Source organism: Medicago sativa, chromosome 6, assembly GCF_051527215.1.
Source record: "Medicago sativa cultivar Bolivia chromosome 6, Bolivia_mono, whole genome shotgun sequence".
In the NCBI taxonomy this organism is placed as follows: domain Eukaryota; kingdom Viridiplantae; phylum Streptophyta; class Magnoliopsida; order Fabales; family Fabaceae; genus Medicago; species Medicago sativa.
The window spans coordinates 79,549,164-79,576,300 of record NC_140754.1 but is presented as its reverse complement, the minus strand read 5'-3'; the positions used below and the strand labels follow the sequence as shown (position 1 = coordinate 79,576,300).

Here is a 27,137-nt window from a genome sequence, read left to right as displayed (position 1 = left end):
GAGCTATAGCCCTTGTAATTTCTTATATATAACATTTGTACCATCAAAATATGAAAGAGACCTCCACCCTTTTCCTTGAACAGGATTACCTCTTGTGGAAAACAAAAATAAAACTTATAAATTGATAATTTTCAGTTTAATTTAGATAATTAATTTTTAAGTATCCGTTTTCTTTTAGGAAAACTCACACACACATATACTCTCTCCGTCTGAATTATAAGCAAATTTCTAATTTTTACACATTCATTCAATACATGATGTAAATGGTCTACAACATAGACTATAAACCACGTACATCATTTATTAAATGAATTTAAAAAATAAAAATTTGCTTATAACTGAAACCAGAGAGAATACATATGAACTCATCAGTTCTTATTAGAAAGAAACATCGATAATCTAGAGTACCCATAGAATGTAAGTAAAATCTAGCCACATATTTTCTAATTTTTAAGTTACATTTATTAATTTACTTGACAACCGTTCTTACATTACCAATTATTGTATGCTTACTTTAATAAAAAGATTTAAGAAATGATATTCTTCAGATCACTATATAAGCAAAAAAAATAAATAAATTTCAGATTAATTGAATAACTGATTTATTCAATTAATAAAGAAGCTCTCACATTTAAAATATGCATCTAGCTCTCTTTATCCTCACTTTCAACTCGTACAACCCCCCACGTTTTCTTTTGAATATATTTTTTTTGTTGGTGTTGGTTTTTTTGGTTGTGTTTTCTTTTTAATATATGGCTCAATCCAGACCGGATGCATAAACTTTTTGTAGATGAAAAATATTAGATTAAAGGCTGAAATTGACCGTGAGAAAAAAATACGAGATATTTTTTTATGGAAAAAAACACGATTTTTAAACCGTAGCAATTAGGTCCTAAATTTCTTCAAATGTTGTTAAATTAGTGATTTCTAACATAATTGTGAAGGATAAAAGGGTGAAAATTAGAAGAAGATGAAAATGAAAAAAAAAAAAAACAACACAGTTAAAGAGAGTAGACAATGTTTATGAATTAAAGAGAGGCTTAATCTATGGTGGGAGAGCTTGACATGGGCGAGTGACATCATATGTTTTTCAATCATTGGATAGTAAAGTTTTGTGAGTAAGGATCTGAGAATGCAATTTGAAAAGAGATAGACACATAAAATAGACAGTGAGTCCCACCATTAAGTGGATCCCATCATCATTAATTATTTTTGACATTTTTTGATTTTTTTTTGTTTTCATCTCTCAAAATGGAAGAAATGGAGAGAATCTTAACTCAAGTTTTGTAATCAATTAGTATCATAAACCGCTAACACCAAATATATTTTATTTCATCTAAATGCTAAAAAGAATGCCATTTTGGTAGATGGTGTTATGGTTATGATGAAGATTCAATTTTTAGGTAGCTAAAGGATGATCTCTCTTTTGATATTGATGTTGTTTGTGTGGGAACTCTGAAGGATGATGTTGATGAAAGTGAGCAAGAGAATGTTTCTCAGTTGTTGGATGAATTCAATTGTTTGCCTACTTTTATTCACTCAATAATCTAGAAAAAGTTTTATGACATATTCAGAACTATTGTTTTTTTTTTTTGGATAGATAGACGATATGGCAAAGTCATCATAAACTCACACATACAAAGTAGAGGTATCAGGGTTCAAACTCCTGTCAAAACGTCCGACCTAACAATTTCGATATTTTTGCCAGTTGAGCTAGAACTTATAGGACGAACTATTGTTTTTTTTTTGAGAGAAAGGACGAACTATTGTTATTTCTATAATTAAATAAAGAGAAATGTTAATTAGTAGTTAAGGAAACCAATATAAAAATATTGTATTGAGAAGTTATAAAAAAGTTGCATATTCAACTTTTTAAAAGTCAAGAATTTGTTGTTTTCAATAAAAAAATTCTACTTTTAACTTTTTTAACTAGTGTCTCAGGAGCACTACCTACTCTTAAATAAATGATCCTCATCTATATGATATTGGGAAAATCATTTGTGCTTGGACAAAGTAAGGGTTTCATAAATCAATTTTATTTTGGGTGAAGATTTCCGGATGGGGAAGTCTAGTCCACAAATTGTATCGCACAATATTCAAAACAAATCACATAGAACAACAAAAAATCGATTAAATTGACCAACAAAATTCGAATTCGAAAAATCCAGACAAACTCTAAAACAATATTTGATTATGCATGTGAGTGGTTGCGATGAAGGAGAACTGATTTGTTAACAAACAATGATTAATTTTTGGGGCACTCATTGTGTTTCATTGAAGTTCTTTGTGTTGTTACCTAAGAAACAAGGAGAGAGGTTTAGGGAAGGACTCAAAGAGGATATATTGATAAGTGTAGGAGGTTGTACGATGCACTTGCCACTTTTTCACTCTTCTACGGTGAAAGACCTATTAAACTCTCATCCTAGAACGTGATATATTGTAAAACAAAGTTAGCATGTGACTTATGTGGAAAAAAGTTAGCTTGTGACTTGTGGTAGGGCATATTCATTTTCCCAAAATTGTAAAATAATTTTATTTAGGATTCCATGCTTTATGTGAATATACATATAATTTTATCTATGTTGCAAGGGAATCTTAAAACTAACAACAAAATTATCAATCTCCATCAGAATCCCCATTGGTATCTCAATATTGTGGTTGAGAATTAAGTGGGACAATGAACAGTTATAGACAACACATGCATTACTCATATACAACCAATAATAATGGAAAGTATAATGGAAAGTAGGGCATACATAATTGAGAGGTGACATCAAATAGTATTTGCCCCTTGGGAAAAATGGGACACTATGCAAGCAATACTATTGCATAAAAGAAAAAAGAAACAAAAAACAAATAAATCAACAGTACAAAGGCTTTGTACATACTTCAACTAGTGTCAAGTAGGGATTGCAAAAAAAAAAGAAACTCTATTTTGTGCATATAAGCTGATATAAAACGAAAAATCATCATTATGTATGTTTCATTACTATACTAGCTAGCTTCTCTAGGAAAATAAATTGACAAAAAAAAAACTAACATGGACCACCATATTAAGTGGTATTTTTTTATTCAATTTTAAGTGGTTTGTTTGTGCATCATAATTACTGCTTATTAGAAATGCAATTTATCCCAAACAAATTCAAAGGATTCAAGCTCACATATGTCAAGTTCTAGTAATTTAGGGTTTATAAGGGTTATATTGAATTCTAAAGTTACAAACACACCGCAAATTTCGCAAGCGGTTAAAACCCCTCCAAAATGCCTAAGATTGGATTAAAGCAACATTCTAACCAATACAAGTTTCCCCACATTCTAACGTAGTTATGACAACATATGCAAGCAATTGCAAATCAAATAAATAAGAGAAAGAAAAGAAAAAAAGTCACAAATGTTGTTCGGTTAAATGGTCCCTTTCCATGCCAATGATGTGATCTTAATGTGGTGATATCAATGCAATAATGCATTTAAAGTCTAACTCATAGCTTTTAAAACTGTTGTGAATTCTGACTTAAAATCACACCTATAAATTTAGATGTGTGGAGCAAAAAAGAAGTAATAAATAATATCAAAATAGCCTCAAGCAACAACAACAATAACATATCTATATTTAATTTAGAAATCAAGTGTAAAGCGCAAAACACAAAAAAAAAAAAAAAAGATAAAGAGAGAAGAGAAAAAAAAACACGAATAAATATTTACCCAGTTTGGTCCAACAATGAATATTCAGAAAGATCTCTCCACTCCACTATCAATGAGTTCTTAACAAAGAAATACAAAACAGTTACAAGAAATTAGTTTCAGCAAACTCTCCAAGAACAAACCTAATTTCTACCCATTTCTCAATATCTTCCCATGAACAAGAAACTCAATGATTTCTCTCACCTAAGGTGTATACAAATGTTTCACAACTAGAGAATCTCACCCAAAGACACTCATCTCTCAGCCTCTAAGTTATCTCTTTTGGTTACACGAGATTACCCAACAAAATGATGAATGAAGGCTTATATAGTACTCAAATCTTGTCAAAATCGTGCCACAATTTACCTAAATCATACCATAGTGAAGCTCGTACACAATACAATACTACATCTTGATCCAAAAATCGTGCCATGGTTTGATTCTCAGTGGCTCACCAACATTCTGCCTAAAAGATCATCTAATAATTTTTACTCTCCAGAATCATCAATTTTGAAGTTAATCACAACATTTCTCCATCTTAACTCTAAATTGGTGATGATGTCAGTTTAACCATCAACCACCTTGTTCTTTATCCTTACTTCCCACTACTCCATTTAGTTCTACAAGCTTCCACCTCTGCATCTTCGACCATCAGAATATCTTCCACCCTCTTGAAAGATTCTTTCATCCAACTACATAAGGATATTTCGGTAGTTCAAATAGACTCACCATAACTTCTTCAACCACGGAATGTCTTCCGCCTCCTTGAATATCTCGTTGCATCAAATTACCCTTGATCTTTTAGGTAATCTCACAAGTCGTGTCATACATTCTTCAACCCCCGGAATGCCTTTTATCCACCTAAAGATGAGCTTTTTCTACCTCATCTTCCAAATGCGTACATACATTATGCCTTTCACATTGCAAGTGCACCTCTAAGGTTGATCATGAGTATTCTTACCTCCACCTCTCTAGAATAACCATGAGTATTCTTTGCACTACCTCTCTAGGCCGATATTGACTGTTTAACGCTCTCTATACGAACACCACTCTACATGAGGGTCAATATGAAAGTGCCATCATTTCCAAGGTGAGAACCTTCTTCTTCACCACCTCCCTAACATGACACCATCAGAGCACATGCATCCTCATAATCCTCTGAGGCAATTGCAACTTGCAAAGAGTTATCATTGTCCTTAGTACCATCCCTATCGAATCAACCGATCTTGTGACACATGAAGCACATATACTTCGGATTGGCACCACACTATGAGTTTTCCTGCTTCCCTTTTCATCCATTGAGAAACTCAATCCTTCACCAATATCACCGACTCTCAAATCCTTGGGCTTGGTTAACTTCTTGGTTCTAAATGTCGTTTGAACTTCCTCCAAGGTGACAGTGCCTTTATTGTCATAAAGCATGGTGTCCTTGAAGGGCTAAAAGATTTAGGTAAAGAAAACAAGAAGAGTAGAGTCTTGTTGTCATCCACAATATTCACCTCAATATTTTCCAAATCATCAAGGATTTTATTAAACTTTGTTAATTGCTATGTGATGGTTTTGGACTACACCATCAAAAAGGAATAAAGTTATTGTTTCAGAAATTGCCTATAAGCCAACGACTTGGTCATATACAACAACTCCAACGCTGAGCACATCGATGCCATAATAGCTTCCTTCAAGACATCCCTCAAAAATTTGTCCCCGAGGCACAAGACAATGGCAATCTTGGCTTTGTCCACCATCTCATTCTTCTCCGCTTGTGACATGGTGATTGACAACGTACCCTCACCCTTCAAAACTTGTGCACACCTCTGTTGTATCAAAACAGCTTGCATCTTAGCTTTCCATAACCCAAAGTCATTATCTCTTATAAATTTCTCGATGTCCCACTTAGAACCCATAGTTCTCGTTTAACCAATTCACCCCTTTTCCCCACGTTGGACACCAATTGTTGTGAATTTGGACTAAAAATTACACCAATAAACTTAGATGTGTGGAGAAAAAGGGAAGTATTAACCAACAAAAAAGTATCCTTTTCGTTGGTTGAAACTTCAGAAAAAGACCAATACTTTTTACATGTGGATTTTCTTCAACCACAATATCATGACAATCAGTTTCCATCTGAACCAACTTCTTCTGAGACTCGTATGCTTTTTGAACAAGATCACTACACTGAACATCAAACTTCTCAAATGAAACTTGATTTAACATCAAGAAATCATCTATAATATTTTGAAGTTGAGTATTGTAATCGATGTTGATCACCTCTTTCTTCCCTTCACAATCACCACCTGGTTGATTCGTCTCATAAAGATCACATCTCGCATTTAATCTTGAGATTTTATTGTACCATTGTTTTATCTTCACAGATAGAAGATATTTTTCATACTGCAACATAACAATCTCTTCTATGTCATAAATGTGTAACCTGTCTACTAACCTGTCCATCATAGCTGCGAAACCTGGATAAACTTTTTAGCAGCAAAGTACAATGAGATAAACATGAAGGGATCAAATCATAAATTTTTTTTCAATTTTTTTTTATATATAAACAAAAATATAAATGACAGAAATCCTAAATAATAACGAAATTACCAAGTTGAAATCATTCAACAATCCCCGGCAACGGCGCCAAAAACTTGGTAGATATTTTAGCAAGTGTACTAAAAATATATCGAAGTAATAAAATATATAAGTTTGTATCCACAGGGACTGTTTCAATTTCTACTCGGCAAAAGCGTTAAAATAAAGGATGTATTAAATTCAATGGTGCCCTAGGCAGTTGATTTGATTTGATTGCAATAAAAGTAAATAACAGAAAATAAATATAGTTTTGGAAAAGATAAAGAGAGATGAGAACAAGTCTTTCGAATCCTCTGAGTTTCCCTAATTGGTATACTGCACCTATTTCTTACAAATGATTCTCTAGTTTCACGATGGTTAACAAAATAGTCCTAATCAATCCCTTGAGTTAGGACCCGCTTCTCAAACTACAACCCCTAATTCCTTAGGTGGTCTAATAATCGTTGGTCAGTAGTAATTCATTCTCACTAAATCATGTTTATATTTGATCAGGATATAAAAAGCATTAAGAACAATTGCACTGAATAAAAACTAGATTGTAATTCATGATAGATAGCGGCGAAACCAGAAGGATTCTGAAGAAGGGAAACTCGCCGCCAACTGGGACGGCCCCTACAGGATCCGGATGAAGATCGGGACAGGAGTTTACGGACTTGAAGATCTCCATCAAAACGCAATTCCAAGGACTTGGAATGCAGAAAAACTCAAAAAGTACTACACTTAGATGGCAGACAACGCCAAATTACTCTGGTGTACATACTCAGTTCTATACAACGAACTCCTCGCTCTCCAAATGAGCAAATAAACGGAAGAGGAAAGTTGTGCCACTCCGAATCCAAAAAGAAAAAAGGATGAGAGAAATTTACACAACAAAATCTCTTAGTCCTCAGTATGTACGCTTATCGCTGCGACATCACTGCTCGGCATGTTAGGTAGAACCTCAGCTCGCGATGGGTGATTCACGCCTCAGTGCGTTGAACTTAGAATGATTTCTTCGTTCACCCGCTGTTACACGTCCGAAATACAACTCTGGACACACATTCAGATAAACGACCTCTTGGATGTGCAATACTTCTAACTAATACTCCGCGTAAACAGTTGGAAACCTCCTGTCCAAACTCTTCCTTGCAAAACAACGCAAAGGTAGAAATTTCTAAACGAAGTAACTAGCTACCTGGGAAGAAAAAGGCAGAACTTTTGATTTCATCAAAGTAATAAGAAGTCAGGAGGGCATGTTAAACTCTCCAGTCATTAAATCACTTCGTCGAAATAATGACTGCGGGGGGTCATCCATCCCACCACAGCAAAATGGGCTTCGGCTTAAAAACCTCGCATTTCAAAAGCGAGCAACAATGCAAGCAACAATTCAAGTCGAACAGCTAAAGAGCATACGAATTATTGCAGTCTGTCAAACACACAAGATAGATAATTTACTCTCAACAAATATTTTAAACAGTATTAAAAAGCCTTACACAACGAGCAATCAAATTCAAAACATTATGCTGAAAGTAAATCATGCATTTCAGAGCAAATGTTAATGAAATAAGCAAAGAGCATACGAGCCACAGAGGGCCGTATAATGTCAGTGGCGCAAAGGCCGGTTAAACAAAACCAAAAAATATTACAGGGCAACACAAATCCCGGGCTTTTCAGTGATGCCCATCATCATCTTGGTCAACAATCTCCCCGTTCCTCACGTACTTCAGGAAGCTGAGCCCGTCCACAAGGAACTGCATGCCAGGGTTCAACACCTTGAGTTGCTCAATAGCATTTTCAAAGCCATGACGAGCAGCACCAACAAGGTTCCTCTCCAATTCCTCGAGCTTGTACACCAATGCAGGACGGGCTAACACCGCCGTATCCTCAGTCTCATCTTCACCAGGCTTAGTTGCATCGCGGAGGGCATCTTCAAGAGCACTTTTCTCTGCAGCAAATTTGGCACGAACCTCGTTTAGCTCACGGCGGCAGCAGGACCCCAATTCTGCTCTCTCCTCCAGAAAAGCGATCCTCTGGTCCTTCTCAGAAGCACCCACCTTCAGAGCGGTCACCTCCGCCTCAAGTTCAGTCACCTTCTTGCTCGTCGCCTCCCGTTCGCGAACAAGGGCATCCGCTCGCACAGCCTCCTCCATAGATGAGTTGTTAAGAAAGACGGTGACCTCCAAGGCCCTCATAGCACCAATGACCCCCTCGGTTACGGCACGAGCTCGGCCAGTGGTCCCCAAGTCACGAATTGCCTTCAACTGGGAGTCGCCAAGATACAACGACGCCTGAGGGCCAAAGTGATCCGAATGATACCACACCTTCGGGAGCTGAAACATGCCTTCATCACTGGGAGGGACACCTCGGGAAGGAACCACGTCCTGAACTTGGACATTCTTGCCTTTGTCAAGAGCGGCAACCCTTTTCCTCTTCAGAGGAACTTCCTCCTCCTCCACCTTTTTATCAGTCAAACGAACGGGGAACCATGCTTTCGTCGTCCGCTTCCGCTGCTCGTCTCTCTTCCTGCTGCTGCTACCTTGTCCAGTAACTTTCTGGTTAGCCTTATTCACTAGGGAACGAATATGAGACATTTTTCCTGCACGTGAAAAACAAAGGTGAATCATTAATCAGAAAACTCAAGCGAAGGAAAAGATAGAGAAGAACAGCAGCACTTGCATACTTAGAAGAGTCAAGGGATTCTTAGAGAACACTAAAGAACGAGTATCAATCAGACGAGGTTTGGTAACCGGATTCCCTCGCGAATCTAACGCCGGGTTACCACCCTCGTCAACAACCTCTGATCGGGAAAAGGAGTACACAAAGCCAACGATTTTGGCGAAACTATCCTTGTTGCAGTCAGTCAAGCAATCATAGTTATACCTATACATGGCGGGCTCATGCTTCAGGTGGTCGCGGCTCCAACAAAAGTGGAAACGGGGAACGCACACGGACGTGACACCATCCTCCCCGTAAGGCCGCTCAACCACCCTCAGGACACTTTGGAGCGCCACTTCCATCTGAGGCCTCACCAAGAAGAATCCCTCGTGAAACCTGGTAACACCACAACTAAAGGCCTCGAAGAGGGCTGTACGCTAGCGGAAAGACACCCAATTAAAGCCGCCGTCTTTATCCAAACTTCACTGGATGGTGAAGATGGCGAAGAAAAGATCTTTGGAAGCGGGAAGTCGAAGAAAACGACACACTAATTCAAAAGCCGTCAAATAGGCAAAGCAGTCTGGTTTCAATTGAGAATGACACACTTCCCACCACCCAAAAACACTGATCTGGAAAGAGGAAAAGGGAAGCCTGAAGCCCACTTCTTTGAAGGTTGCTTCGTCATGGGGAAACGGTCCCTCGGAAAGCGCGAACATACACGGTTCGCAACTTTGGGGAGAAGAATCTCCCAATCCTCTCTCCTTCCAATCGGACAGCGCGGGACTATTCTGACACCATCTACCAAAAATTGGGACGCTGTTCCTGAGACTTCCTTACCTACCCAAGAGTCCATGGCCATTGCTCCTTTACCCTCTCCTAGGTTTCCCACCATGATCGGACCTGAAAGGAGGAAAACATGGAGAATGTCATTATCATCTCCTCCAAAACTAACGGGTTTGATCACAAAGAAAATTCTAGAAGGTTTGAGGGGCACTATAAACAGTGAAAACGCCTACGCTACGGCTAACCCTAACCCTAGAACCTAAGGTTGTCGCCAATGTTCTTCTAAACACTAATAGAAAACAGACAACATATTTTCAAAACCTTTTGATGCACGGTGGAAACCTTCGTAGCCAACGACGGAAACACTTCTGCCCTAAAGGCATGCATCCCTACAGTTTCTAAAAAGAGCAGAAACTAAAGAAGATACAAATGCAAAAACAAAGAGATGAAGTTATTAGAATGTTACCTGTTACAACGAAAGGATTGAACTTGGAAGTAGAAAGTGGAAGGACTGGGAAGATTTCTCCTTTGAGAAACTCTGGAGAAAAAACCTCTAAGTCTTTGGGAAAATGAAAACGAAGTGGTATTCCAAACAACGTTTGGGCTATTTATACTCGTTTCATAAACCACTCAAAAGACGCAACCTCCTATCCGATACAGTCCTTCATATACGACTCTATCTTTCTGCAGCATTCCTACGGTCTTGATTTGATCAAACCACTCATCTTAGGATCCTGATCCTTCACAACGGTTCCTGGAACGTCAAGCTTGAATCAACGGCTACGGTGACACTTCGGAAACACAAACTGAGAACACTCTACAGACTATAGGTACTCAAGTACCACAATAGCCTTTACACGAGTCATACGGAAACCAAAGATCATGTCTCTTCAGTTTCTCCCTGGAGACGTGGGCATTAACTGCGGAATGACATTCGACCAAACTCTTTGGCGAGGGAACCTTTCAGTCTGACGTTACTCGCCGAACACCAAGATGGCGAACATAACTCATCACTATGGCAAATTCACTCAGATATAAGGTGAACGGGGCTGAGAGATAGGCGAGCCCGCTCGTCCGACCCTTTTAACACTCCCGACCGTGCTGATAAGCTACATCCTGAGTCCGAAATGCCCGCAAAATTTGGCGAGCAAAACTCTCCTAACGGGAAAGATGCTCGAAAACAAACATCCTCCGACGGTCTGTAACGCCCGCACTTAAGTCATCACTCTTCACCAAGAGTAACGACTTGGGGGGATACTGTTCCGGACCGGACAAAAGGATCTTTGGCCCACTACTTAGGCCCAATACGATCCAAATCCCAAACTCCACGTTTGGCATCGTTACTTGCGACACACCCCCTCTCCGCGAGGGGGGTGCACGAAGCAAACGAGACCGGTTCAAATGAACCCCAACGTCTCTTTGCACATTCTGCACGTTCCCGCAATAAACTCTCTGGCGGTTACACTTCCCACGATTTCGTAACCGCCAGAGCCAGGTGTGCCACCACAATGGCTCTGCAACACTCCACCTCTATAAATAGGGGACTCAATGCAGTCCCCAAGGTAGAACTTTTCCTTCCTCTCAGACCCTCACTCTCTGAATCTCTACGGACTTGAGCGTCGGAGTGCCTGCAGGTACACACCCCCCATCCGCTCCAAGAAGCATTCCAACACATTCCACCACCATAGCAACCACCGCATTCAAAGCACCGGCAGTCACCTTCTGGTCAGGTACGAACATAAGATATTACCAAAAAAACTAGAGCCAATTAAAAAAAACGCTACATCAATTTAAGTGTATATTTTTTCATCTCGGTAGAACACGTCTGGATATTTTCATTGTCAGATTCTACCAAAGACCAAAGTCAAAATATTTGAAATAATGGAGGTTGAGTGAAAAAAATGAAAGCAAATAACATTTAATAACTAAAATTTAAGATAAAAAATTAAACAAATGATATTCAAAAACTAACAAAGCAATTCATCATAATTTTGGAACTTCCTAAGGATAATACTTAGTTTGATCACCACATTAGATTAAAAGAAACCACGCAAGTGAGATTCATATCACATCTTAATAAAAAAAACTTAAGACATTATGTATATGAGTCATCTAGCTTATATGTTGTTCAAAATGTAATCTTCTATCCAATATATAACTTTAACTCACACTAGATACATTAACATCTCTTAATCAAGTGTGAAACTTTGTGCTCGTAATTACATGACATAGTCAAATAAAGTCAAACATGGCATAACATATTCAAAAAGGTTCGTTGGTGGTTGTTTTGTGGAGGGAGATTTATTTACTAGGAAAAACAAAATTAGGGAGGGAAGTTAGTGAAAAAAAAGAATCCCTCACAAATTTCATGGTCGCAAACTTTAGTGAGGAAATTAGAGAGGGATTTCACGTTTTCCCTCTCTATATTTCGCCTCACTAATTTTTGTTTTTTTAGTAGTTTGTATTGAACATTGATTTGATCAATGATAATAGTTAACTTTGCTTTGGTTAAAAAAAAAAAGACTTTGTAGTTAGCAGTGTAATGAGAAAGTTAAGTGGAATGAGATGGTCTTTAAAATAATAAAAGAATAGCCGATTATTTCAACAAAGGGCGTGGAGATGTCACCGAATTTGGTTCTATTATGGATAGTAGCATCCAATTATGTAGAAATTATTTAACAAACTATCATGTCGAGTTTACTAGGAGGCAAGCGAATGAGGTTGCGCATGTATTAACTAAGGCAGCCACATCTAGTACTAGCTTCCATGTCTTTGATGATAGTCTAGCATGTATTAATGAGAAGTAAATGTACCGTGAATAATAATAAAAGAATACTTTCCTTAAAAAAAATAAGAATACTTAATGAGAAGTAAATGTACCGTGATTTTTTTAACTTTTTTACAACAAAAAATATTAAATTTTTATATCAATCAATTAATAGTAAATTACAACACCACCCCCACCCCCCTCCCCTCAAAGATGTTTGAATTATACTATCCTCTCCTCTTATGTCAAAGTATATACTTCACTCCCTCTTATTCAAAACATATTATAAAATATTTCATTCTCCTCCTCTAAGAGAAGCAATTGAATTACATTTCCCTCCCCTCTTATGTTAAAATCTACACTTTGCTCCCTCAATAATTTTTTTCATTTCGAATAATCTAGAAAAAATAAAAAATAATCTAATACACCTTGAAAAAAATACTATTGCGGGACCATTTTAATATAATCAAAATTTGAATACATATTTTTCGTTATTTTTTATTCACAAATTCATTAACATGTAGATTTAAACCCTATTATAAAATGAAATAATCCAAAATAAAATTAAAATATGTGAAAAAGTTACTAAAGATGATAAAAGTATGGTTAATTTTATACTCTAAATTATAAAGAAATGAATTTATTTTTCTCAAATGGTGGTTCAAAATTAGTATATATCATACAAACATTTATTTATGTTAAAATAGTGTGTAGTGCATATTTAATTATTAAGGGAGAGGGTTGTAATTCAAACATCTTATAAGGGAGGGGATCATAAAGTTTACTTTTTAAGGGAGGGGAGTGTATATGTTAACCTAAGAGGGGGAGAGAGTGTAATTCAAGCATCTTTGAGAGGAGGGGAGTGTAATTTACTCATAAATATATAGTATATATATAAATTAATGTTTTTTTATGTCACATGTCGCTTCCACATTTATTTTTAATATTTTTATTATTATTTTTATTTTCTAAAACTGATACTATTTTATTTGGCATAAATATCTCAATAAACTTCATATACTATTTTGATTTTATCAGCTTAATATTTTATTATCTTTAAAAAAAATATTTTACTTAAGTTTTTAATTTATTTTTAATATTTATGTAGCATAAAATATCTCAACAAACTACTCTTTATATTTCAATTTTTTTTAATCATCAATAGTATCAATCAATAATCTATTTTTTATTATGTTTTTATTGTCAACACACTACTCATTATATTCTATATTTAAACCTTTGAATTACCTTATTACTTTGACTCGTTTGCATAGCGAGAAAGTAAGGTGCATGGGGGTAAGCATCGGAAATGATTCTTTAACTTATTTTTAAGTTTCACTTTAGTCCCTTAAATATTTATTGTTTCAATGATGACCAAACCAAATTGATGTTTACGAATTCTCTAAAATTCACTTTTGAAATTGAACTTCACTTTTAGGAAAACACATAAATTTCTAGATCCAAATCCACAATTATATACATCATATTAATGTTTAGCATTAAAAAAAATGATCGAATATGTGGGTAACAGTGATTTAGACTCAAATAACCTGGATCCAAATTGTTGTTAACTATAAATATGGATCCGAACCCAAAATAAAATATAAAAATTGTAGCAATTAAAGACGCAAACAATTTCGGCAATCAAACCCTAAACCCTAAATCACTTTATATCAAATATATATTGATGAAAAATAATCAATCTATATAAAAAAGTTGCCCCAAGCAAACTTTTTTGCCCTAATTTTTCAGAAGCCCTAATATTTATAATGACTGTTTTACCCTAACTAAATCGTTAATTATGAAAACAAAAAAAATCTATATAAAAAAGTTGCCCCAAGCAAACTTTTTTGCCCTAATTTTTCAGAAGCCCTAATGTTTATAATGACTGTTTTACCCTAACTAAATCGTTAATTATGAAAACAAAAAAAAGGAAATCACAGACAGGATAAACATAAAACGCTAATAAAAGGAAATCAAGGAAACAAATTGGACGGATAAACATCACAACAAAAACAACGTGTGCCTCTTTTTTCCCCTAATTCCAAGTCGCTCTCTCTCTCTGTATATAGCGCAACGTGCTTTCTCTCTTCCTCAAGCTCCGCCGCAACCATCTCTGCCGCAACCATCTTTGATTCCAACCCAACACTTTCTTCTTGATCAAATCAGAATCGCTGCTCTTCTCTTTTATGTTCTCTTCATAGTTGATCTTCTCTTCCATTCTCTCTCAATCGTTGTTATTTTCATCTCTCAGCCGCTGCTCTTCTTCATCCTCATCGCCTCCATTTTCGGCCACCTCACCGAAAATCATTGCGAGAACTGTGAGTTGAGAGCGAACATATTCAGAAGAGAATCTCACATCAAATCCAGATCAGAAAATCTATCTCACATCAAAACCATTTCTCCAGGTACTCATTCTATCTCACTAAGTTGCATGTTAATTTTTTGATTCCTAAATTAAAAAAAAAATCTAGGTTTATTTTTTTGGTAAACAATGGTGTTGTTGAGAATGAAAAGTGGTAGATATAGTGGTGGGGTTTTGTTTATTCAAAATAAATTGATGAAGTTATGAATAAAGCTATGAATTGATCTTTTAGATTTGGATTTGGCAAGGTTGGCAAGCTAGGATACCTTTATCATTATCTTACTCACTATAAATCCAAAGGTAGTCTGACCTAATTTTCAATTTTGAACTTTATGAATTTTCAGTTTGGGGTTGAAATAAGAGTATGGGCATATGTTTAATTTGATTTTTTGGTTATTTGTAATCAGATGATTTTATTCATATATGTTCATTTTGTTTACCTACGTGCATGAAGGCAAGTAGTTCATATAATTTTTTGCACTGATTTTTCTGAATTCTTCTTGATGCAGCAGCCGAATGAGAATGGAGGTGCTGCACTTAATCAGTTTATTAAGGTGGATGACCTATCAAAGATATATATTTGATTACTATTGTGGTTGTAGTTGAAATAGCTATCTTTATGTCAATATGAGCTTTATGTATAATCTTAGCTAATCATATAATCTATTTACTTCCTTCCATCCTTGCAGCAATAGGAGTGGACTCAGTTGGATGTGTGGATATTAAGAAAGCTTGCTATGTGTTTGGATATTGATGTTGGATCTTTAAAATTGATGGTAATTTGACCGACTCAGGTGACACTTGATCACTAGACCTTTTAGTTTAGTTTTTTCTACTTATTTGTTCCTGTTATATTATATTAGTTGAAGTTATTGGTCCTGATGCATGAGTTTGCAAAATTGACTATAGTAGATTATTATAATTGCTTTTATTTTTAAAGAAATCTGCTTCCTATTATGATATAGCCTTGGGAGTGAATTTTGCTATGTGGAACCAGTGAGTGGCTAAATAACAAAAACAGTGCAATATGATTGAATATGATTTCTATCTGCTTCCAAATTTTAAATTTCATCGATTGTTTTCAATGTAGATTGAATATGATTTCTCCATATTTTTCTTTTCAACATGTTTCTATAAATTGACTTTACTGTGGCCAGAAATGAGCAAGTAGTTAATTTAGAAAACAAGCAACCAAAAAGCTAAACAATATATATTCTATTTTTTTTATAGGTCATAGGAGCAACTAGAGAAGCTTAACAATGCAAGTATATAACACAATTGGGGCTGACTTTGCTTTTGCGATCACAGGGTCTGAATCTTAGAACAGTGCAATTGAGGGAGCTCAATTGATGACAGTGAAAATTGATATTGTTAGGTGTACCACTACACTTGCATGAAATTTTGTGGCTTCAATGACACATTAGTCTGCCGGAAATTCTTGAAAATTATAAATATATTAACTTTTTTGTCCTCATTGATTTACTACATATTTCCTTTGGCTTCTGTATAGGTTAGGTTATGATTTAGTCCACTAATATGCTTCTTATTGGTTATTTGTTTTACATTTTTCCGGTTCAAGAATATGATTCAACCCATCACTAAACTAATATGAATCTTTGTTTTACCTTTAATTGCTTAACATGCTTATAAATTTAAAACAATTTGATTGCCTTACTTCATTTGCAGGCTATTTGACAAGTTGTAAAAGTCTTATAAGTGATAGAGTTTGAATTTTAATGTTGTTTGAACTGCCATGTTGCAGTTTTGAAGACTTGAGGCCTATGTTGAAAATTCAAATGCATTATCTTGATATTCCGATTTGGAACCAAGTGCTTATGGTATGTCTATGTTGTTTTTTCTCTACTTGAGTATATGTTAACTCCTTTGCAATATAGTTACGTATCAACCTTTCATTTTAAATAGGTCCTCTATTTAAATCCTTTCCTCTACTTGATGTTTTGATCGAATGTTTAAAATATGCCTTTGTTTTCCTTTTCCCTATATAATCTTTGATTTTTGTTTTATTTTTTTCATATCTTAATTAAGAAATATTAGTGCTGCTTTTGAATTTACTTAGCCTTTTATCCCCAATTTTTATGAAAATAATTTTAGCTTTTATAGTTATGACTCTCATATGCTTGAAGTCAATGTGTAGCAAAATTTATTTACAAGTGTTATCACATATTAGCCATTTAGCTTATGTACGTACGTGTATGTTCTTAATAAGCCATGTTAGGTGTTTGCTAAATCAATGTTATATGTATGCATATTTGATAAACAAGTGTGCCAGTGATACTAATAATATGTGTTGCGGGAAGGTGTTTGAACAATAATGCTTTTCCCTATATAATCTTTGATTTTTTTTTTCCTGTACAGTGTGTTTCTTATAAGTTAGTTTTAGTTTATACTTATCCATGCTATTATACCAGAACTTTTTTTCTTTCTAAATTAGACTTTTACTTATGATGGATTAACTGTATCATCCACAACGGTTGTAAAGATTTAGATTTGATTGATGATTCGGGTCATTTTTTGAGTATGCTTTTGGAGTTTGATCCTGAGAACAAGACTACCAAATTTGGAGGATATTGGAAATGCTTATGTAGTGCACAGCAAAATGGTAAAGATTGGATCAATTGCGTTGGGGCTACATTGGACTTCTTTACATTACATTACTAGAGTGATTGCTTTCATAGCAATCAAATTAATATGTAGTACCATTCTTATTTTCATCAGTCTTATGCCATTTTTCTAAAATTTAGTCAACGTTGACTATGAACTATCATGCAAGCATTGCATTCTTTTTTTTGTTTTTGCGTTTGACAATGTTAACTTATCTTTAAACAGATGGCTATGTCTACAATGAATATCTATTGTCAAAGTTATCATGTTTGATTATTTTTTGAGTTTATAAATGCTAATGAAAAGTATATTTTCGTTAACTTAAATCAGATTAGTTCTATTCACCAACATACACTACAACTATAATATCGATGACTATGGGCATGTTTGTTTGGGCTTTTTTTGCAAAAAAAAAAATAAAAACATTTTTTAACTAAAAATAACTTTTTTTTTTTGTGTGTTTGTTTCAGATTTTAAAAAAATCTATTTTGTTAAAAAAAAACATTTTTAACCTCAAAATGAAAAGCTATTCCAAGTAGCTTTTCAAAAATCTATTTTTCTCTAAGTATAGGGAACTCAAGTGTAAGAGCTTCAAACCGTAAAAAAAATTATTTTTATGTTAGTAAACAAACATAAATAGCTTATATTGCCTCAATCCAAATTTTTTTAATATCCAATTATTTTTGTGTTTAATCTCTAAAAAATAATCTCTAGATTCTTAACTCAAAATCTATTTTTATTAAAACTGAAACAAACACACCCTATATTGCCTCAATCCAGTTTTCCTATAGAAAAATCTCGATAGTAAAGAGCAATATTTCTTCGACAATGGAGTATAACCATCCAAACATAAAGTTAATTTTTAGCTGTTCTTTTTCACGCCATATTGACATATTAGCATTGTTTAGACTACATAGTGACAGCCAGACACTTAGCTTATTGTTAACTGCAAAATTAAATAAAATAAGGCTAATATGAGTATTTCTGCATAGTAATTTAACAGTCACATTTATTTAAATGCGGCTAACGTTATATGTCTTGATTGTAGTATGGAGTGTGGCTCAAAAAGATTAAGTTATACTCCCTCCGTTTTAAAATGAGTATCGTTTTAGCAAAAAAAAAATTGTTTTAAAATAAATGTGACTTTCAGTTTCCAATGCAATAATAATTTTTTCTTTTCAATTGTACCCTTCAATTAATACCATGTTACACTACCTCCAAAGTATTATTTTTTCTTTAATGAAAAACAAACCAATAGTTGATTAGGAAAATTTGGTAAAATTGCTATGACATTTGACTACCTTATTCCATTCCTTAATCTGTGTGCAATTGGCGAAAGTGACACTCATTTTGAAACGAAGGGAGTAATATATAAAAGGTTGGCTTGATAATGTGTAACGGAGGGAGGATATTTGTTTAAACTGTAACAAATGGACCTATTCATATAAACGTACTATATAATGTGTAACTTATTTGCGTATGTTTTAGCTGGTCGGACCCGTGCGGCGCACGGGTCGATGGTCTAGTATAAATAAATGAATGTTGGATGCTAGATGCAGTATACGTATTCCTTAAAATAAAAGAAGAGCCCAGAAATCACAAAATTAATAAAGCAAGTATCGCATGCCATATTATAATACGCAAAAGGACACGCATACCGGAAGCCATGATATATTACCAAGTTTCAAAGAAAATTTTGGAAGCCGAACAAAGTAAAACAAATTGCGATAACCATAGATCGAATTACCGAACCAAAAATGACCGAAGTTTCAATTTCATTATATTCAGCAATCTAGGGTTCGTAAAACAGAAGGCAAAAGATTTCAAGCGTAATCCTATGTTAGCTAAAGTATCTGCATAGGTATTTCCTTCTCTATAAACATGAGAAACCACAAAATGAAAAGAGGAAACAATGGAAAGACAGTTGGACCATCTATTTCTAACCCTCCAAGGAACAAGTCTAGCATCCTTGAAGGCTCTAACAACCAACCAACCAAAGGTTTCTCCGGTTCTTAGATTTGGCCACTTCAATAGATCTCATTGCACCACATTGTGCAAAGTAAAGAGTTTTCCAAACCAAGGCCTTCAGCAAAGCCACCAAGGAAAAGTGCATCTTTGTTTCTGAAAATTCCGTCACAAGAAGCTAAATTTCCGGCAGAAGCTCCATCTTTGTTTTTAAAATGCTATGAAGTTTTGTAGATCCTTCTTGTGTATTTTTTATTTTTCGGCTTAAGTGCAGTTTTGCCTCCCCTATTTTGACTAAAACTGAATTTTACCTCCCCTATTTTAAAACTCTGAATTCCACCCCCTCTATTTTACATTTTCCAGAATTTTTCCCCTCTAATCAAATTTAAACTCATTTATGCATATGTGGCATTGCTATATGGATTTTAAAATATTATCTTATTATCTACCTAATTAATTATTTATATTAATTGCTCTGAATTAGAAAAATAAATAAAAAAAAAATCAAGTAATATAAAAAAGACAATTGATTTTATTTTGTTATGTAAGGAAAAAGCCAAACGCAGAAGCTCTTCCCAAAACCAAACGCAGAAGCCAAACCCAAATTCACTTCAAAAAATAAACGTCCAGAGCTTACTAGACAAGAAAAAGAAATTGCCAAGGCAATGCAGTAAATGACAAGATGGATCACCTTAATATCTTACCAACCATGACACAAATTCTCCACTCAAACCTCTTGGAACTTACATTTATAACCACATAGCAGTAGCACAACGGTCCAAAAATCCAAACTTTAAACACAACACAGAAAAAACTAACAAGAATCCAGTGACCATATAAGAAGACAGATAAAAGTAGGGGAAAGGGTAAGGAAGAGAGACAAGAAAGTGAGGAAGGGAAGCGATGTGATGCATTTGGCTTCTGCGTTTGGTATTAGGAAGAGCTTCTGCGTTTGGCTTCTTGGTTACAGAACAAAATAAAATCAATTGTCTTTTTTATATTACTTGATTTATTTTTTTATTTATTTTTCTAATTCAGAGCAATTAATATAAATAATTAATTAGGTAGATAATAAAATAATATTTTTAAATCCATATAGCAATGCCACATCAGCATATAAACAGAGGGGGTAAAATCCTGGAAAATATCTTAGGTAAATAGAGGGGGTAAAATTCAGTTTTAGTCAAAATAGGGGGCAAAACTGCACTTAAGCCTTATTTTTGTATGCAAATAATCATCTTGGAACTCGGTTTCTAAGTTGAGATATCCATTGTTTTTTTTTTTTAGTTTTTGGAGCTTTAAAAATTTATAATTAATTTGTCCTTGTCCAAAAATTATAATTTTAGTTGGAAACCCATATTTTAATACTCTAAGTATGCCGACAAAAAATCACGAAAAAAATTCAATCTCTAAATCACTATTCTTGACTTTATGTCTAAAGGGAAACATAGAGGAGCAAAAATAGCAAGAATTTCAATCTACAATATGTTTGTTTAGATGGTCATCTTTCAAACTTCGTGTATATTGCAGATGAATTTGAACAATTAATCCTATATAATTTGATGGGTTAAATATGTTAGTGGTCCTTACATTTTACGTCACTTTAAAGAATGTCCTTACAATTCAATAAATGTTTTTAAAATTTCCACATTTTTATTCCGTTAGCATAAATAGTCTCTGTCGTCAAATTATTCCCGGTCACCAAACAGAATGGTGATGTGACATTAAAAATTAAAAACATTATTATTACCACCCAACACCACCGTATCCTTCTTCTTTTTCTATGTCCTCTCCACCACCACCATCAATCTCCTTGTCTTCCTATCCACCAACTTCACCTAACACCACTGTATCCTTCTTGTTCTTCTTCTATCTCCTCTCTACCAACATAACTAAAGTCACAACAACCACTCAAAACAAAAACAAAACAGATCCAATAACAAATACATCTCCAAGAACTTCAACAAACCTAGAACAAATTCAAAACCCGTAATTAAAAACATCTAAAATTAAAAGTGAAATCCCTTCCGCTCTTCTGGTTACTGCGACCAAGACCCACCACCCTCTTTAACTCCCTCTGCCATCGGAAAATGATTGTTGGACACTGTTTTCGCCGGAACCAATTTGAATAACCCAGATCAACACCCACTCGGTATCATCATCATCATCGACCATCGAATACCATAACCCAACATTTACCATTAACACCACAACCTATTTTTTTCATTTACGATCACTATCGAAGTTTTGATCCGCAATCCTTGTGGTGTTAACACGTTCCTGTTGGAGTAAGCCCTAATATCCAATCAAAATTGATTGGGTTTGGCTTTGTATCATGATATTGATATAAATATATATTGTGAATATATATAATAATAAGGCATTTCTTTATTGATTTTGTTATGTTTCAAAATAATAAAGTCCCTAGAATAGATAGTTCATGTAATGGAATATTAAGTGTGACTTAATCATGAGATTACATTACGTAAAGAACACTATTCTTAAACATATCCATAGTCAAGCTTTAATATGAATTGGGATAATAATAAAGCATAAAGACTATTATGTATGTAGACTGATGACCGCATCTCATGGGTCATTGATATTGAGATATTAAGTCTATACATAGGTATAAATATTAGGAGTAATATTTATACTGGATTGACCCACCGTGAGAATACTACATAGTATGTTATGAAAATGTCATAAGATATTCTCACAATGATAATAATGTATATCGCTCTTAGACCTGAAACCACTATGATCCCTAGATGTGGACTCAAGTGCTTTGTTGCCATTCTAACGTTGTCTGTAAAAGGATAACCATAACGTTGGTTGATGGGTACTTGATGAATCATGCTGAGGGACATGAGTGTCCTAGATTGGATTTGTCCCTCCTCATAAACAGGAGATATATCTTTAGGCCTCTTGATGAAATATGACTGTAAAATTGCATGGCCATGCCGAACTAAGTCAATATAAGATATTGGACTTATTCGTTATTCAGTATATTTCGGAATCAAGGAATATAAACATTGATCTATACAAGGGTGACAATATCTATGCCTTGGGATCAATAAAGATATCGAGACAAAGGAGTAAGTGTACACATGAGTATTATCATGGAAAGGTTTCGTCAGATCACTTGACATTCTTGTCACTTGGGTAGCAATGATGTGTTGCTAGATACCGCTCATTGTTTATAAATATTAAATATTAGATTTAATATTATTGCCAACGTGACTAGAACCTATAGGGTCACACACAAAGAACAGTCAAAAGAGAAATATATAAGTATGACTTATATAAGGGGTGCGTTTAGTAAATAACGCTAATTAGTTAGCAAAATTACAAAACTCGTTGTTGGGCTTACTGAAGCCCAATAGTGACTTATGACTTGCAGAGCACACTAGAAGTTCTATAAATAGAACTCTGATGCTAAAGTTTTTGGTTACACGTTTTGAAGCAACCCCTTTCTTCTATGCACTTCCAATTCATTGGCTAGCACCAAGTTTTGGAGGAGCACTGTTCGTGTGGACTTACTCGAGGCTTTGCTGCTTTGCTTAGCTGTGATCGTGATTCAGAACAGAAACTATCGAGGTAACAATCGTATCACTGATTCATGTCAATTTCGTAATGATCCAAGGAAAGAAAATCGTAATTCTTCTTCTTATTCTTCTTCTTCCGCTGTGTATGATATCTTTCGATTTTCCTTCAGTGGTATCAGAGCCAATTACGAAACCATGAATCGGATTGCTTTGTTACTGCTTTATGTTTTAATATGATTAAACATTTTGAATCGGAATTAAATAATAAAGAGAATTAAAATTGGCATCGTATCATGTTTTCTGTGCATGGCTTTTCGATTTGTTTGATGTTTCAGAAACCGTTTCTGGTGAAGTATCGACATATCAATTATACATATCGACGGGCACATGATTGGAAACAAATCAAATTAGATTATCTTTTAAAATTGTTTTAAGAGATAATAATATTTTCGCAAATATTTGATTTGCTAATATTTTGATATTCTATAAAGAATTAATTTGGAATGCAAATCCGTTAATAAAATAGAATATTAAGTGTTAATATTTTATTATTTAAATTTAAATATTAATTAAAATTGATTGATCAATATCATATATGTGATATATGATTTTAATACAACATCATTATATGTGATATATTGATGATATCATTCGTTCAATAGGTTTTATATAATTGATTGTGAATTTGTAGTCAACTCGTGAGATTGAGCTTCGAATACCGATTCTGGTGAAGCATCAAAGATCCGGTTGTCCATACTGAACAAACAATTGTTAAAACTATTGATGTTTGATTGTTGTATTAGGATACCTAACTATACAAGCGTTGTATTATTATGGTTGTATCATTCGATCAATTGTTTTCAAAGAGATTGTTGTGAATTTGAACAATTCGTGAGAGTGAGCTTCAATATCCGAATCTGGTGAAGCATCATAGATCCGGTTGTTCATGCTAAACAAACAATCCTTGAAAATATTTATGTTTAATTAATTTATTTAATTGGAGAAAGGTAGTAAATTTAAAAGATCATGATTTTGAAAGAGTTTAAATATCAGATATGATTTTTGAATTTGGTAATAAAATATTTGCTTAATTTTAGCCCTGTAATTTGTTTTGGAAACAAATTGATTGCCTAAATAAAACAGATTTAATTATAATAATTATTGAGTGTCAATATTACTATAATTAAGTAAATAAAAAATTCTACCTTTTGGATTGTTTTTCAAAAGTTGTTTGAAAGGTAATAAACGATCCTAAATTGATAGTTAATTTAAAAGATCATGATTTGAAATAGTTTCAATGTCATATATGATCTTTTGAAATTATTTAATCGATTTGCATGACTTTAACTTGATGTGTTTATAATTTAAAAGAATCATGATTTGAAAGAGTTTCAATATCATGATCTTTTGGATTTGATCATAATATTTGCCGAAACGATTTGGGTGTTCATAAACGTGTCAAGTGTTGATGCGAAATACGCAATCTAGAATATTTTGGAACACAATCTGAGATATTTTGGTATGCAATGTAATATATTTTAGTACTTGATCTGAAATATATTTTGGTACATAATATAATATATTTTGGTACTCAATAAAATATATTTTGGTACATAATATGATATATTTTTGTACTTAATATAATATATCTTTGTACTCAATATAATATATTTTGGTACTCAATTAAACCCCCAGCTAATCTGCGTAGTGTGATCATATGTCAAATTTTAATTTAATTTATTTAATTATAAGGTATAATTAATAATAATAAAAGTGTGTTTGTTATTATTATCATGTGAATGATTATGGCCCTAGTCCTTTTATTTTCTTTCTTTTGGATATTAAAATACGGCCTGCGTGTCGTGCCTCTCTCTTATATCTCTATTGTACATTCTCTTCTCATCCACTCCCTCGTATGTAAAACGAGTTTCTTTCATATGTAATGTAAATAGAATGCAAAGAAGTAATAAGGCTCATGACGTTAGGATAGTCCTGGAGGTCAAGCTTGGAGAAGCAAGGTCGTTTCTAGGATTAGTTTAGATTCTCTCATTGGCTTGAGAGAGTCATAGCGTTAGGATGGCCATAATCATGTCACTTTTATTATTGTATAATCGTTATGCATGTTATGATTGGAGTGCGAATATATATGATATATAAGCTGTGGTGAGGTGAGATCAAACTTAATAAAAATCCTTCAATTCAAAATATTAAGTTTAATGCTTTCCAAAAGTTTAACACCCTTCAAGACTAATATCGAAATGTGTAGGTTTCGCCTCCGCGAGGTGCACTTTCTATACTAGTAAGTTGCGGTGCGGTAATCCAATTTACCCAAGTGTTATTCTTTTGGGTTTAACTTAACTAAATTAATTTTAATAAGATTAAAATAAATTTAGAACAATGTTTGGGAACATCTATATGATAGATTAGAGTAAGGAGTTATTCACTCAAATGATTTGAAATTTGTATGAGATACAATTGGAAGGAGTTCCTACCTAAATAACTGAGTTTTGAGTACAACCCCCGTTGACTTAAAGCAAGGTGAAATATGGATTTCAACCCACTAGAAAATCTTCCAACGGGATTTTCCGAATTAAGTGTTTTGAAGGTCATTTGATTTGAGTAAAATAGTGGGAGCGTATTTAATTAAAGACCTATTTAAATATGTTTTAAATCATGATACATTTATTTTATTTATTTTCTGTATTTAGAATTTCTTTAGCATATAAATTTTATTATATTGTTAAAAGTTCTTATGAAGAACAAAATTTTCAGAAAAGAGTTTCTAAATTGGTACAAAATTTAAGAATTGTTCTTAAGAATGAGAAAAACTGTATATTCTCGAGCAGTTATTTCCTAGCAACTTTCTATGTCTATATTTGAAAAACAACGCTTATTAGAAGCATTGGGTCAAATGAGTAGATATAGGATATCTCATAGTGGTAACGACGATGGAGAATGATATGATCATTCAACCTCAATGTTATAAGATGAATAGTTTAAGCCTATCAAGTAGATGTACATGGATAAGAATAAAATTCAAATTCTGTTTTTCTACCTTTGAAAGGTTAAACACGGTTGCAAAAAGGGGAAGCAATTATTTTAAAAGTTGAAAAACAAAAATTGCTCGTAGTTTTGAAAGGGTCAAAATATAAGAAAGAAGTAAAACTTCTTATTTACCCATATAGTTATAGAAAGTTAAATTTCTACTTCTTCATCATAAGTATATGATACTTGATGATTAATCTCATATTTGTTGAAATATAGAGAGTTTTAAAGAAGCAGAACATTAACTATAAGTGAAGTTCACCTACGTCTGGAATGGAACAAATTGTTTCATTGACTATAAGAGCTTATGCTTGGACTTAAACTTAACTTGATATGGAACCAAATAATTTTTATTAAATTCCATAAAAAATAGAAACATTAAATCATAAATCTTGTATTGACAAGAGAAGGATTATGTAGTTGAATGATAGACAAATATTGTCCTATTGTCCTAATAATGTTTTCTATACAATGTGCTGATCAAGTAATGGATTTGAGTTCCATGATCTTGATAAGCTAGTCTATAACATATGAGAAAAGGATCAAATGAGATTTGAACCTTTTGTATATCATTGGCATCACTGTTTAGTACAAACAAGTGTGATTCACATTTCCAAAATCCATGGATATGGACTATTGGACTCATTTGGTTTTATATCATTTGAAGGATGTGAGTTCCACCTTTCAAAATAGATTAGTATACCGGTAAAGGTGAAAAGGACACATAATCTATTTGAGTTGATATACATATGAGATGTATATGGAGCACTAAACATATTTGCTGGATATTTTATTTCTCTTACTTCATCTAACATTACTAATTAATAGTATATGAGAAAAGTGTATTTGACACAATTTAAGAAATCTTTGAAATTGTTCAAAGAGTTTAACAATGAAGTAAAAGAAATAGGTTTGAAAAGTATAAAGACCATATGAGTAAGTCGTGATGGTAAATGCTTGATTAATGAGTATAATTATTATTTATATCGCTTCATGTTTGACATGAATCGATCTAAAATAGTTTGGTTATAACTCATTGACTCTTGATGTTAAATTAAATTACAGTTATTCTTCACCCACTACAAGTTCCAATAGAGTAATCATAAAGACACCATATTAGATATGGAGGTAAGAGTACCTA

The 27,137-nt window shown here is 33.8% G+C and overlaps 1 long non-coding RNA gene across 4 annotated transcripts; it reads left to right on the top strand.

The window, feature by feature from the left end:
* The first annotated feature begins 14,272 nt into the window (after positions 1-14,272).
* LOC146917181 (uncharacterized) lies at positions 14,273-17,671 on the top strand. 4 transcript variants are annotated; one of them, XR_015015488.1, is made up of 4 exons: positions 14,273-14,859; positions 15,506-15,610; positions 16,047-16,654; positions 17,317-17,671. It is a non-coding gene; the product is annotated as an uncharacterized LOC146917181 (long non-coding RNA). The 4 variants fall into 4 exon arrangements; XR_015015486.1 differs by having other exon boundaries at positions 15,506-15,592; positions 16,047-17,671; XR_015015487.1 differs by having other exon boundaries at positions 16,579-17,671.
* Positions 17,672-27,137: the final 9,466 nt, after the last annotated feature.